Source organism: Euprymna scolopes, chromosome 46 (assembly GCF_053919585.1).
Source record: "Euprymna scolopes isolate OS-2025 chromosome 46, ASM5391958v1, whole genome shotgun sequence".
Lineage (NCBI taxonomy): Eukaryota > Metazoa > Mollusca > Cephalopoda > Sepiida > Sepiolidae > Euprymna > Euprymna scolopes.
The window spans coordinates 86,774,290-86,789,948 of record NC_136527.1 but is presented as its reverse complement, the minus strand read 5'-3'; the positions used below and the strand labels follow the sequence as shown (position 1 = coordinate 86,789,948).

Genomic DNA, 15,659 nt, shown 5'->3' with positions numbered 1-15,659 from the left:
AAAAATAAAAATAAAAAAATTATTCTATAAAAAGCATTTTCATTCCAAAATACTGAAATCGCCATTAAATAACCTGGAAAAGGGTTGATATGGCGTATAAGCAAAAGGCAGACTAAGAAATCAAGGGCAGATAATCGGAAATCTTGATTGTCTCCCTTGACGAACTTGTCTCCACGGAATTTCACGAGTGTTGTGGTCGGCGTTACGGAAATTACCGACCGTTTACTGATTTTATTTGTTTAGTTTTTTGGACCAGTTTTTTTTCACCTTTGTTTGGTTGAGAGATGTTTGAGTACTCGTGCAGTTTATTGACCACCGGTGTGAAATATTAACGTCGTATTTATGTGTGCTTTCCACCTAACAGTCGAATGACGTTAAAATTGATTTACACACTCACTTGTAAAGTCGCCAATAGTAAGATGTCCAAAAATTACGAAAAACGTTTACTCATTTTATTTGTTTAAATAATATTATATGTAGACTTTCACCTAACAAATTAAAAAATTAGAAGACGTTAATTTAGATTTAAATTAAAAATATTTGTCTGTCTGTCTGTCTATCTATCTAGCTGTACTGTATCTCTCCAACTACATCCTCTGTCTGTCTGTCTCTTTAACCTCGCATCGGCTCTCTGCTTGGTTCCTTATTTCAGCCCACCAAACTGGATATAATTTCCGTGTTTTTATTAAATTAAACATGTTTATTCAGCTCGAAAAAACAGTGTTTACCGATATATTGGAAAATTCAAAATGGCGCCCGACTCTCTCTTTAACACGGTAAGTTCGGAAAAAGATGTAATAAATAATAAACCAGACAAAATACTGTTAGAAATTCGCTCAATATATGTTAACGTGACATAACTTGACATATATTGGGTGGTTTTTTAATAGTATTTTGTCTAGTTTATTATTTATAACACCTTTTCCCGAACTTACCGTGTTAAAGAGACAGTCGGTCGCCATTTAGAATTTTCCAATACATCGGTAAACACTGTATGCTTTTCGAGCTGAATAAACATGTTAAATTGAATAAAAACACGAAAATTATATCCAGTTTGGTAGAAAAGTAATTTATCTTGCCTTTGATAACATTTATTTGTTATATATTTGTTTATTGACAACTTTTTCGAATCTATGTGTACAGTAATACAAACCCTATAATTATTTCATGTCATTAAACGAAAAAAAAAAAAAGAACAGATACTACACGTTTCCTTTTTTTACAGATATCATTGTCAAATAAAATGTATATTTATTTATAATTTGTTGTATTTTTAATAGTTTGCTGCAAACTTTAAATCGAGTATTAATCTTCTGTTTGAGAATATGTGTTAAATTATCGATGGTTTTATATTGTATTTTTTTATTTATTTATAATTTTATTTCAGCATTTATTTAATATAGAATAACCACGTCGCTTATTTAATCATAAATAAAAAAATAAAAAAAAATTATTCTATAAAAAGCATTTTCATTCCAAAATACTGAAATCGCCATTAAATAACCTGGAAAAGGGTTGATATGGCGTATAAGCAAAAGCCAGACTAAGAAATCAAGGGCAGATAATCGGAAATCTTGATTGTCTCCCTTGAAGAACTTGTCTCCACGGAATTTCACGAGTGTTGTGGTCGGCGTTACGGAAATTACCGACCGTTTACTCATTTTATTTGTTTAAATAATATTATATGTAGACTTTCACCTAACAAATTAAATAAGAAGACGTTAATTTAGATTTAAATTAAAAATATTTCTCTGTCTGTCTGTCTGTCTATCTATCTAGCTGTACTGTATCTCTCCAACTACATCCTCTGTCTGTCTGTCTCTTTAACCTCGCATCGGCTCTCTGCTTGGTTCCTTATTTCAGCCCACCAAATTAGTTCAGTTTTTTTATATTTTTTTTTATTCATAATTTGATTTCAGTATTTATTTAATATAGAATAACCGGGTGTGTATTAGTACTGGACACATAGATTCGAAACAGTTGTCAAAAAACAAATATATAACAAATAAATGTTATCAAAGGCAAGATAAATTACTTTTTTACCAAACTGTATATAATTTTCGTGTTTTTATTAAATTAAACATGTTTATTCAGCTCGAAAAAACAGTGTTTACCGATATATTGGAAAATTCAAAATGGCGACCGACTCTATCTTTAACACGGTAAGTTCGGAAAAAGATGTAATAAATAATAAACTAGACAAAATACTTTTAGAAATTCGCTCAATATATGTTACCGTGACATAACTTGACATATATTCGGTGGTTTTTTAATAGTATTTGGTCTAGTTTATTATTTATAACACCTTTTCCCGAACTTACCGTGTTAAAGAGAGAATCGGTCGCCATTTCGAATTGATATTTAAAAAAAAAAAAAAAAAAAAGAATCCTAGCTACTGAGTTGTAGTCGACAATCGTAACATATCCCAAAATTACGAAAATGCAATCATTAAAGAATTTCCTAATTTTTTGTTTATTACAACAACATTGCAAGAGTAAGATTAGTAAATGTGGATGTGTATTTTCCCCCCTAAAGTCCAACCCTATCCTCACCGTGGTAGGGGGGTGTAACGTTGTAGTTGAACAACAACTACACGGCTAAATGGGCTCTGGCAAAACAAAATCCAGGAAATGACGTCCGTCATCTGGTCGTCTTTTTATACGCTTGCATGTGGCGAGCAAAGAAGACGTGTTAAGGAAGGAGCAGGCTGAAAGGAGAACATTCCCCGAACAAAAAAAGAAAAATGGGCCTTACCCTATCCCTTTCCCTTATCCTAACCCTAACCCCTCCCGTTTGCTTCCAAGGCCCCATTTGAGCGTGTTCTCCTCCGCAGGCCTGCTTCTCCAAATTTCCCCGACTTTGCAGGTAACTGGTTTGGAGGCTTTCTAAAGCTCTTTTATCAGTGTCGGGGTGTTGAGTCCACACTTCCAGCTCAACAAATACCTGCAGTGCAAGGTGCGCTTCTCCGAATTTCCCCGAAGAGGGAGCGACACGTGCTCGTGTTTCTACTGTGTAATGCATGCGTGCCTCCACTTGACTACGGATGACTAGAGTAATACTAAAATAGTTTGTGTGTGCTCACAAGCTGCTTGAAGGGCGCTGGTAATATTATTCCTACTATCTATCAACTACGAGCTGGGGCGGTAATGCAATGATGGACCTCCGATTAATAATATCCGATACGATAGTAGGAATGGCAGTTTTGTGAGCTTTCATAGGCTCTTCCACATTCACGCACAATCTTGTGGTATCTCTCTAGGAATCCTGTTGGGTAGAGAGAACAAGAAGTCCCTTCCCTCGTTTTGGAAGGTTGTTCGCAGCAACGCTTGTTTTATATGGTGACCTCTTTAGGGAGTTCAACACCTTGTTGTACGGAACCCGATCAAAATCCAGTTAATGATGGCATGAGTTTGTTGCGTCCGTCATCTGGTCGTCTTTTTATACGCTTGCATGTGGCGAGCAGAAAAGACGTGCTCGAGCAGGCTGGAAGGAGAACACTCCCCCGAAAGAGAAAAATGGGCCTCCCTCTCTCCCGTGTGCTTCCATCAAGGCCCAAATTGTGTGTGTTCTCCTTCGCAGACCTGGTCCTCCAACTTTCCTCGACTTTGCAGGTAACTAATCTGGAGCTTTTCTAAAGCTCTTTTCTCAGTGTCGAGGTGTTGAGTCAACTCCCAGCTCAACAAATACCTGCAGCGCAAGGTGCGCTTTTCCGAATTCCCCCGAAGAGGGAGCGACACGTGCTCGTGTTTCTACTATGTAATTCACGCGTGCCTCCACTCGACTACGGACGACTAGAGTAATACTGCTATTAGTTTGCGTGTGCTCACAAGCTGCTTGAAGGGCGCTGGTAATATTATTCCTACTATCTATCAACTACGAGCTGGGGCGGTAATGCAATGATGGACCTCCGATTAATAATATCCGATACGATAGTAGGAATGGCAGTTTTGTGAGCTTTCATAGGCTCTTCCACATTCACGCACAATCTAGTGGTATCTCTCTAGGAATCCTGTTGGGTAGAGAGAACAAAAAGTCCCTTCCCTCGTTTTGGAAGGTTGTTCACAGCAACGCTTGTTTTATATGGTGACCTCTTTAGGTAGTTCAACACCTTGCTCTCCTTGACTCTTCTCATTGTCGAGGTTCTGAGTCCGGTTCCAGGTGTACAAATAGGTGCAAGTCTGGATAGGGAATCTCCCCAAGTGGGTGAGCCTACGCTCTTTCTTATCAGGCGACACGTGCTCGTGTTACTACATAATGCATGCATGGCTCCATTCGACCAGGAACGACTAGAGTAATACTACCATTAGTTTGTGTGTTCTCACAAGCTGCCTGAAGGGCGCTGGTAATATTATTCCTACTATCTATCAACTACGAGCTGGGGCGGTAATGCAATGATGGACCTCCGATTAATAATATCCGATACGATAGTAGGAATGGCAGTTTTGTGAGCTTTCATCACCTCCTCCTCATTCACGCACAATCTTGTGGTATCTCTCTAGGAATCGTGTTGAGTAGAGAGAACACTTCCGTTTTCTGCTCCGCCTTTTATTCCGAGTAGAAACCGCCTTTTTCAGAGGATGTTCGTAGCAATGCATGTTTTATGTAGCGCTCCACTTTGGGGAGATCATCACCTACCTGGCCAGACTGTCCTTTCCTGTACGGTACCTGGTAACTAGTGGATTCCACCCTTTCCCTCCTTTTTCAGTTTGATGGCGACCACGACCAGCCAGAGGTGAGTAAAGCATCAAGCGTTTCTTCTTTTCGGTTTCAGTTTTTGTAATTGACAAGTTTAATTTTCCTCTTTTGTATTACTGCAGCTTCTAGTTAGAATCAGCATAAGTCCTCAGTTAAGTATTTCTTTCGTTGTGTTGCTAGTGATTAAAACGAATGCCTTTCTGCTTATATTTCCTTTAACCAACTTTTGCAAGTCTAACCAAAAATATTCACCCATGCTTGATCATAACCAGAATTATTTTTCTGTTACAGGTATTTTATTTTATTACTACATAATGCATGCATGGCTCCATTCGACCAGGAACGACTAGAGTAATACTACCATTAGTTTGCGTGTGCTCACAAGCTGCTTGAAGGGCGCTGGTAATATTATTCCTACTATCTATCAACTACGAGCTGGGGCGGTAATGCAATGATGGACCTCCGATTAATAATATCCGATACGATAGTAGGAATGGCAGTTTTGTGAGTTTTCATAGGCTCTTCCACATTCACGCACAATCTTGTGGTATCTCTCTAGGAATCGTGTTGAGTAGAGAGAACACTTCCGTTTTCTGCTCCGCCTTTTATTCCGAGTAGAAACCGCCTTTTTCGGAGGATGTTCGTAGCAATGCATGTTTTATGTAGCGCTCCACTTTGGGGAGATCATCACCTACCTGGCCAGACTGTCCTTTCCTGTACGAAACCTGGTAACGAGTGGATTCCACCCTTTCCCTCCTTTTTCAGTTTGATGGCGACCACGACTAGCCAGAGGTGAGTAAAGCATCAAGCGTTTCTTCTTTTCGATTTCAGTTTTTGTAATTGACAAGTTTAATTTTCCTCTTTTCCATTACTGCAGCTTCTAGTTAGAATCGGCACAAGTCCTCAGGTAAGTATTTCTTTCGTTGTGTTGCTAGTGATTAAAACGAATTCCTTTCTGCTTATATTTCCTTTAACCAACTTTTGCAAGTCTAACCAAAAATAATCACCCATGCTTGATCATAGCCAGAATTATTTTTCTCTTACAGGTATTTTATTTTATTACTACATAATGCATGCATGGCTCCATTCGACCAGGAACGACTAGAGTAATACTACAATTAGTGTGCGTGTGCTCACAAGCTGCTTGAAGGGCGCTGGTAATATTATTCCTACTATCTATCAACTACGAGCTGGGGCGGTAATGCAATGATGGACCTCCGATTAATAATATCCGATACGATAGTAGGAATGGCAGTTTTGTGAGCTTTCATAGGCTCTTCCACATTCACGCACAATCTTGTGGTATCTCTCTAGGAATCCTGTTGGGTAGAGAGAACAAGAAGTCCCTTCCCTCGTTTTGGAAGGTTGTTCGCAGCAACGCTTGTTTTATATGGTGCCCTCTTTAGGGAGTTCAACACCTTGTTGTACGGAACCCGATCAAAATCCAGTTAATGACCGCATGAGTTTGTTGCGTCCGTCATCTGGTCGTCTTTTTATATGCTTGCATGTGGCAAGCAGAAAATACGTGCTCGAGCAGGCTGGAAGGAGAACACTCCCCCGAAAGAGAAAAATGGGCCTCCCTCTCTCCCGTGCTTCCATCAAGGCCCAAATTGTGTGTATTCTCCTTCGCAGGCCTGGTCCTCCAACTTTCCTCGACTTTGCAGGTAACTAATCTGGAGCTTTTCTAAAGCTCTTTTCTCAGTGTCGAGGTGTTGAGTCAACTCCCAGCTCAACAAATACCTGCAGCGCAAGGTGCGCTTTTCCGAATTCCCCCGAAGAGGGAGCGACACGTGCTCGTGTTTCTACTATGTAATGCACGCGTGCCTCCACTCGACTACGGACGACTAGAGTAATACTGCTATTAGTTTGCGTGTGCTCACAAGCTGCTTGAAGGGCGCTGGTAATATTATTCCTACTATCTATCAACTACGAGCTGGGGCGGTAATGCAATGATGGACCTCCGATTAATAATATCCGATACGATAGTAGGAATGGCAGTTTTGTGAGCTTTCATAGGCTCTTCCACATTCACGCACAATCTAGTGGTATCTCTCTAGGAATCCTGTTGGGTAGAGAGAACAAAAAGTCCCTTCCCTCGTTTTGGAAGGTTGTTCACAGCAACGCTTGTTTTATATGGTGACCTCTTTAGGTAGTTCAACACCTTGCTCTCCTTGACTCTTCTCATTGTCGAGGTTCTGAGTCCGGTTCCAGGTGTACAAATAGGTGCAAGTCTGGATAGGAAATCTCCCCAAGTGGGTGAGCCTACGCTCTTTCTTATCAGGCGACACGTGCTCGTGTTACTACATAATGCATGCATGGCTCCATTCGACCAGGAACGACTAGAGTAATACTACCATTAGTTTGTGTGTTCTCACAAGCTGCCTGAAGGGCGCTGGTAATATTATTCCTACTATCTATCAACTACGAGCTGGGGCGGTAATGCAATGATGGACCTCCGATTAATAATATCCGATACGATAGTAGGAATGGCAGTTTTGTGAGTTTTCATAGGCTCTTCCACATTCACGCACAATCTCGTGGTATCTCTCTAGGAATCGTGTTGAGTAGAGAGAACACTTCCGTTTTCTGCTCCGCCTTTTATTCCGAGTAGAAACCGCCTTTTTCGGAGGATGTTCGTAGCAATGCATGTTTTATGTAGCGCTCCACTTTGGGGAGATCATCACCTACCTGGCCAGACTGTCCTTTCCTGTACGGTACCTGGTAACGAGTGGATTCCACCCTTTCCCTCCTTTTTCAGTTTGATGGCGACCACGACTAGCCAGAGGTGAGTAAAGCATCAAGCGTTTCTTCTTTTCGATTTCAGTTTTTGTAATTGACAAGTTTAATTTTCCTCTTTTCCATTACTGCAGCTTCTAGTTAGAATCAGCACAATCCTCAGGTAAGTATTTCTTTCGTTGTGTTGCTAGTGATTAAAACGAATTCCTTTCTGCTTATATTTCCTTTAACCAACTTTAGCAAGTCTAACCGAAAATATTCACCCATGCATGATCATAACCAAAATTATTTTTCTGTTACAGGTATTTTATTTTAATAAAAATTAACAAAATAATTAACATACACTCAGTAAAATGCAATGTACTAAAGTAACATAAATAAAACAAAAACAAAATGTAAAAATAATAATGCAAAATACAAGTAGTTATTACAGGTTTCAACAGCAACAGCCATGACCCTGTCATCCCAATATTGGATGCAGTTCCAGAAACTCATAAAGTAAGTATTGATATCTTCTTCTAATTATATTTTTTTAAAAAAAGAAAATTTCACAAAAATTAAAATACTGTGATCTAAAGGAAAATATACTGAAAAAAAAAAAAAATGTAAAACTAATAATGTGAAATACAACTAGTTATTACAGGTTTCAGCAGTAGCCGTTACGCTCTCATCCCGATCTTGGATGCAGTTCCAGAAAGTCATAAAGTAAGTATTGTTATTTCCTAATTATAATTTCCAAAAAAATAATTTCATAAAAATAAAATGCTATGAAATAAAGGAAAATAAATAAAACAAACAAACCAAAAAAAGAAAAAAACAATTAAAAAAAAAAGAAAAAGTTATTCAAGTTTTCAGCACCAGCAGCAGCAACACCCATGACCCCTCTCATCCCCATCTTGGAAGCAGTTCCAGAAATTCCTAAAGTAAGTAATAATATATTTTTTTTTTTATAAGCAACTCCAACTTCCCATCGAATTCATAAAGGTTTCATTTATTGTATCAATGTGTCTTGGTGGTGCTGTAACAACTACCTTGATTTATTTCTAATTTTCTAGTGATTGTTGAGACTTCAGGACTCTAAACCACCTTTTCAGCACTTGTTTTGTACCAGCTGCTGAATTTGCTTTGTTTTAGATGGGTTTCAGTTAATTTCTTAATTTACTTGATTTCTTTTTTGTCTAATGACTTTTGATGATTCCAGCTTCTAATTGGCCCTTTCTTTTCTTGTTCTCCAGTACCGTTGAACATTACTCGCTTTTTTTCGCACCTGATAAATTTTGCTAATTAATTTTTTCTCTTTTTGTTCCAGACTTTATCCTGTCTATTAACTTTTATTCTCTTTCTAGTTCTCTTGCAGCGTTGAACATTACTTGTTTTTGACTTATTTTTACTAGTGAGTGTTGAGACTTGAAGATTCTAAAAGAGCATTTCTTTACAGCACCTGATAAATGGCATCCTATTTACTTGATTTCTTTTTTGTCTAATGACTTTTGATGATTCCAGCTTCTAATTGGCCCTTTCTGTTCTTGTTCTCCAGTACCGTTGAACATTACTCACTTTTTTCGCACCTGATAAATTTTGCTAATTAATTTTTTCTCTTTTTGTTCCAGACTTTATCCTGTCTATTAACTTTTATTCTCTTTCTAGTTCTCTTGCAGCGTTGAACATTACTTGTTTTTTTTACTTATGTTTAGCATACGCACAGATTTGGTAAAGTTAGCCGAAAACAATTATATATAACATTTCTTCAGTTTGAACTCATTTTTGCCGAGAGAGATAGGTTTCCTTGTTCATGTGGATTTGCCTAAAGTAAAGTATGTAAATGCATGAACAATATGCTTTGTAATTATATACAAATATTTACATTACTATTGTTTTTTTTTTTTATTACATTTTTACCTCAAACAAGGCACTTTGCCACTATCAGGGGGAAACATCTACTGGGGTACTGGGGTACTATGTAGGGATTTGGGCAGGGAGGTGTTGGTTCACGTTGCACTTGAACTTATGCATGTCAGTACAGTTGGGGAAGCAGTGACCTGGAATGGAATTCCAAATTCTAGCAGTTCTGGGGAAGAAACTACTGGAGTAGAAAGATCTTTTAAATGTAGGGATCTCTACAGTGTGGGGGGTGGGATTTTGCAGCTTGTCGGGTCTGTCGAGGGTGTTTACGTTGTGGGGGCACAAATGCTTGCAGTTCATCAGAGCATTCACCATTATAATAGTTGTAGAACAGGCAGAGGGATGCAACGTTTCGACGATGGGACAGAGGCTGAAGCTTAGATGCCAGTTTAGGGCCTATCAGATTTGCGACTCTCTTTTGAACCCTGTCAAGGAGCGAGAGACTAGTAGCCGATGCACCAGCCCAAATATGACAGCAATACTCCATACATGGGCGAATAGTGGCCTTGTTAGAGAGGTACAGGATACTTTGGGGTGTTAGAAGTTTTCTAGCACGGTAGAGAGAGCCCACCTTCCTCGCAGCGGCCCTGGCAATGCTCTCGATGTAATTGTTCCAGCTATAATTATCATTTTCATTATGGATCAGTAATATAATTTTACTACTGTTAATATATTCTAATAAATTATAATATATTAAATAACTATAAAAACTAAAACTAATAATTAAAAACAAAAAAATCATGATTAGATACTAAAACATAACTTATAAATTAGCGCTAAATTAAGTTATAACCGATCAAATAATAAACACTAAACCTCGACATAAATGTAAATATCAAAATGTTAAATTGTATAAATACTGAAAGATTAAACACTAATACTAAAATAATACTTTAAAACCAAAAATATACCAGAGAATAAGTGATAAGCTGTTCTAAAAATAAACTTATTACTAGTAAAAATATCTTGCTGATCCATATAAGAAAATGATAATAATAATGGCATATTAAAAATGAGCAATTATTAGAATAACGATTGCGCTCAAATTCGAGTTTGCCCTTTACACGCCTTTGCAGTAATATTTATGCCCCAAAATTGGAAAATGTGGCTGATTACTTGGACCTGAAAGTTCTAAACTAGCATAATTGTCTGGCATCTCAGTACTTTGTACAAAACTAGCATTTTATCCCTGGGAGTTTGGGGGTTTTGTGTTGAGCCAAACAACGAAAAACGCGTGGTAGCAGGGAGGAAGGCTAGAACCCGTTACGTGTTTGCGTGTATGACCACTGGCAGTGACGTAGGTTTAAATTAAAGCTAGAGAAAAGAAAGCACGGCATGACTTACAAATACATCGTGGATTAAAGCAACCCCCTAGCTATTTGTCGCGTGAAGTAATAATTACACTTATATATATTTTTTCCTTTATTTTTAACTTTGACACATTAACCATTATTGATTAAGGGTCATATGAATTTATTACGTTAGATCCATGGCCAAGGAAACTATATCTAACATTTCAGTGGTTTATACTATAAGTTGTACACTTTCACTTTTATAGATATATCCATTTCAAAATTACTCGGACTTGTAACGACATGATTCCATTTCCGTTGGATTAAAACTTGTCTCTTTTTTCTTTTTATTTAGCAACCAGCCGAAACTTCTCCCAGAAGAAGACCACTCCCATCCAAAATTTCTACAAGAACAGGATAGCCGCCGCCACTTCAGGGTCCTGGATATGACCTTAAACTGTATCCGATGGTAAAGCTCCATAAGCGGGCTTGGGGAGTGTGGAGCCACCCTTTAATTACCATTGCTCCCAGGTCCACTCTGACCCGGAGTGGTAGTACCTGTTAGGGTCCCCACTGTGGGTTACATATTTTTCTTCTAATAAACCTTTAAAAACTATAAGTCTATTTTCTGTGTTATCTATTTGTTATACATCATGTGCCCCGAATTAAATTGTGATATTCGTTTTCAGCATATTCAAAAAGATTTAAAAAATCGACATAGAATTACATATCAAATATAAAAAAAAAAGGCTAACCCTGACCCCCAACTCTAATCCATCCTAGAGACAATTTGATCAAAGAGGAGCAGCATGAATATCAGCAATAATGTATGCCAAAAAAAAAAAAAAAAAAATTACTTAATATTGGTTTGAACTATAAAGAACTCTGCACTTGTAGAGTTTTCGTAATTTTTGGATATATTACTATTTTCGACATGACAATTAACTACGTATGGAGGTTGGCTTTGTTTTAATATGCAGGGAGACGACGGTCTCATGACAGTCACCTCGGTCTTGTTCTAATTTGAGCCTGAACACTTGTTATGTTCCAAAGTAAATAAACGCTTTAAAATAAGTTAAAACAAAAAGAACTTCTCAGATATTAATCAAGGCAGATAAATCAAGTCAGAGTTTCCTTTAGGAAACCATATGAAAATATACTCACAAATATATGTATATATATATACATATATATGTGTGTGTGCTTTCTCAAGGGAGATAATAAAAATAAGAGTTATCTACCTTTAAAAAACATGAAAATGTACTAACAAATATATATATATATATATATAGTAATTTATGAAATATATATGGCGATTAAGCTACACTGAATATTCGGCGTTTCATCCACTATAGGATTCGTTAATTTATGAAATATATATGGCAATTAAGCTACACTGAATATTCGGCGTTTCATCCACTATAGGATTCGTCAGGCTAACGAATCCTATAGTGGATGAAACGCCGAATATTCAGTGTAGCTTAATCGCCATATATATTTCATAAATTACTAACGAGCTCTACCAACGTATTGAGCAGTTTTGAAGTAAATACTTAAAGTTTATGCATAAATCTATACTTTCGTATATTAATTTTATGTGAGTAAATGAAGTAGTTATATATATATATATATATATACACAACTTCTTAATTTACTCACCTAAAATTAATATACGAATATTCGTTTTCAGCATTCCTGACCAAATTGAGGGTTGACCCCTTTCATATGCCGCCTGTACAAACATGGTCACCAGTGATTTTCATTACAAAAGTACACGCATTAATAAAACTAGCTATTTGTCTCAGTTAATTTTCCTTGCGATGGGTTGAATAGAAACCGACGTGAAAACAACAAATATATTCTATTAAAAAATTTTTTCTTCAAAATCTTTGGATTCGGCATTAAATAACCCGAAAAGGGTTGATATGCCGTAAAATAAAAACAACCAACAACCAATCCTGCTACCTGTTTTCCAGACTGTACTGATTTTAAAAAAAAATTTTTTTTACAATTCCACCCCAAACAAGACACACTGCCACTTTGATGTAGGGGGCTACAATCAGGGACATAAGCTACAGGGGTACTATGTAGGGAGTTGGGCAGCAAGATGTTGGTTCACGTTACACTTGAACTTCTGCATGTCAGTACAGTTGGGAAAGCAGGAACTCAGAAGGGAATTCCAAAGTCCAGCCGTTCTGGGGAAGAAACTACTGGAGCATGTGGGAGTTGAAAACTCCCAGCCTAGCTCGATTGTCGCCCTTTAACTCAGAGCGACCTAGCTACGTCACTTCCTGTTCCCCATATTTCTTCCTCTTTCGCGCTGGACTTTCAAGATGTGACAAACACCGCTCTGGTGGAGCCATGGGCCACCACCACGTTCCTGACTAGCCAGTCAACCGCAAGTAACAAACTCTTATTCTAACAAACACTTATTCTAACAAACTCTTATTCTTTCTATCATTTCTTCATGTATATTTTTATGCAAATCAATTGCATTTCTTTCACTGATATATAACGGTATGTTTTCGTCTTCATTATGCAACCTTTTGTCTTTTCAATTCCTATGCTATTAAATACATCCACCATTACACACATGGGGACGGGGTCGTCTATCACACAGCAGACCATCCTGTACTCAACAAGTAGAACGCTCTCTATATGCCGAAGTTTAAATGTACCTATTTACTATGCCTCCCCACGGGACAGAGTTAGACACCAGGGTCGTTTTTTAACGTGGAGAAAAGGTACAAAAATAAAAATTGTCTCAGTCGTGAAGGATTTCTCCTCCACCGAAAGAGAACAAGAAATAGAAGTGCAGCATCTGAAGAACAGATACTACACTTTGATCTTGTCCCGAGGGCCAAGAAAATAAATGTAATCACACCCCTTCACTTTTGAGATCCCTAAATACCAGAAAGCTTTCTATCCTAATAGTTTTTTTTTTCCCCTCAAACCGATAGACTTTTGGAATTCTCTTCCTGCTACCTGTTTTCCAGACTGTACTGGTTTTTTTTTTTTTTTCTTTTTTTTATTACCATTCCACCCCAAACAAGGCACATTGCCACTTTGATGTAGGAGGCTACTATCAGGGACATAAGCTACAGGGGTACTATGTGGGGAATTGGGCAGCAAGATGTTGATTCACATTACACTTGAACTTCTGCATGTCAGTACAGTTGGGGAAGCAGGGACCGAGAAAGGAATTCCAAAGTCTTGCTGTCCTGGGGAAGAAACTACTGGAGTAGAAGGCCCTCTTACATCTAGGGATCTCTACTGTGAAGGGGTGGGATTTAGTTGCTTGTCGGGGTTATTTACGTTGAGGGGGCACAAGTGCTTGCAGTTCATCAGAGCATTCACCGTTAAAGTACTTGTAGAACAGGCAGAGGGATGCAACATTTCGTCGATGGGACAGAGGCTGAAGTTTAGATGATAGTTCAGGACCTATCAGGTTGGCGACTTTCTTTTGAACTTTGTCTAGGAGAGCGAGAGACTAGTAGCAGATGCACCAGCCCAAATATGACAACAATACTCCATACATGGGCGAATGGTGGCCTTATAGAGGTACAGGATACTTTCAGGCGTTAGTAGCTTTCTAGCATGATAGAGAGAACCTACCTTCTTCGCAGCGGTCCTGGTGATACTCTCGATGTAATTGTTCCAACTCATGTTTCCTGAGAGCGTTAGGCAGAGGAGTTTAAAGGATATACTTTCAGCTAAAGAGTCTTTGGCCATTGCTATTGGTGGTAGAGAAGGTTTCTTGTAATTATTGAAGGAAACGAGTTTAGTCTTGGCAGCATTGAATGTGACCATTCATTTTTGTCCCCATTCCACTACAGATCGAAGGTCATCCTCTAGTGTTTCTGCCATTTCTTTAAATATGTGTCCATTTGTTTTCCTGTCGTGTCTGTTATAGAGTGTGGTGTCGTAAGCATATATACCCCCATGGGTATATGTTTTGTTTTGATCAGCCATGTTTAATAAATAAGGCGTAGACAACTCAATTCGAACTGTTGAGATTAGAATCAGCCTTGTAATGGCTACAATTTCCTAGTAAAATCGTACAAAAATTGTTTTCTATATAAAAAAAAACAACTTGATCAATTTACGTGAAAAAATGTTTGTCAAGTGACAAATAGTTTTAGTTTCTTATTTAAAATTAAACCTAATTAAAAATAAAAAAAAATACAGAAAAATCTTTACAATGTACGTATCCATCACAGAATGTAGATGTCATATTCTAAAAATCATGTAAGTTGATCAAGTACTTTTATTTTCAACTAAGAAAATCAAATTTTATGATTAATTGAAAAAAAAAAAAAAAAAAAAAAAAAAAAAACAAGGACTCTAATTTTGGGTCCGGGGCAACACCGGAAAATATCGGCTTTCTTACTCTTCCCACACCTCTCATCATCTCTCACAGACTCCCTGCCTTCCTTGAATCTCTTATGTCACTCAAAAAGTGATGCTCTATTCATGCAAGATGATCCAAAAGCAGTCTGAAGCATTTCACACGTTTCTGTGGCATTTTTTTTTGTTTAATGCAGAATTTTTTTTTTTTTTATTACATTTTCACTCCAAACAAGGCACATTGCAACTTTGATATAGGGGGCTACTATCAGGGACCTAAGTTGCAGGGGTACTATGTGGGGAGTTGAGCAGCAAGATGTCTGTTCACATTACACTTGAACTTCTGCATGTCAGTACAGTTGGGGAAGCAGGAAACGGGAAGAGAATTCCAAAGTCCTGCAGTTCTGGGGAAGAAACTATTAGAGTAAAAGGCTTTCGTACATCTAGGGATCTCAACTGTGTAGGGGTGGGACTTTGCTGCATGTCAGATTTGTCAGGGGTATTTTCATCAAGGGAGTACAAGGGCTTGTAGTTCGTCAAAGCATCCACCATTCAAATATTTGAAAAACAAGCTGAAGGATGCAACGTTTCGTCTCTCAGGTAAAATATCTCTAACCATAGATATTGGTGGTTTGTAAGGTTTCATGTAATTATTAAAGGAAACGAGCTTTGTCTTGGCAGCGTTGA

At 37.9% G+C, this 15,659-nt stretch overlaps 1 long non-coding RNA gene across 1 annotated transcript; it reads left to right on the top strand.

The window, feature by feature from the left end:
• Positions 1-5,651: 5,651 nt before the first annotated feature.
• LOC145270976 (uncharacterized) lies at positions 5,652-11,244 on the top strand. The gene is made up of 2 exons (XR_013865641.1): positions 5,652-8,136; positions 10,981-11,244. It is a non-coding gene; the product is annotated as an uncharacterized LOC145270976 (long non-coding RNA).
• Positions 11,245-15,659: the final 4,415 nt, after the last annotated feature.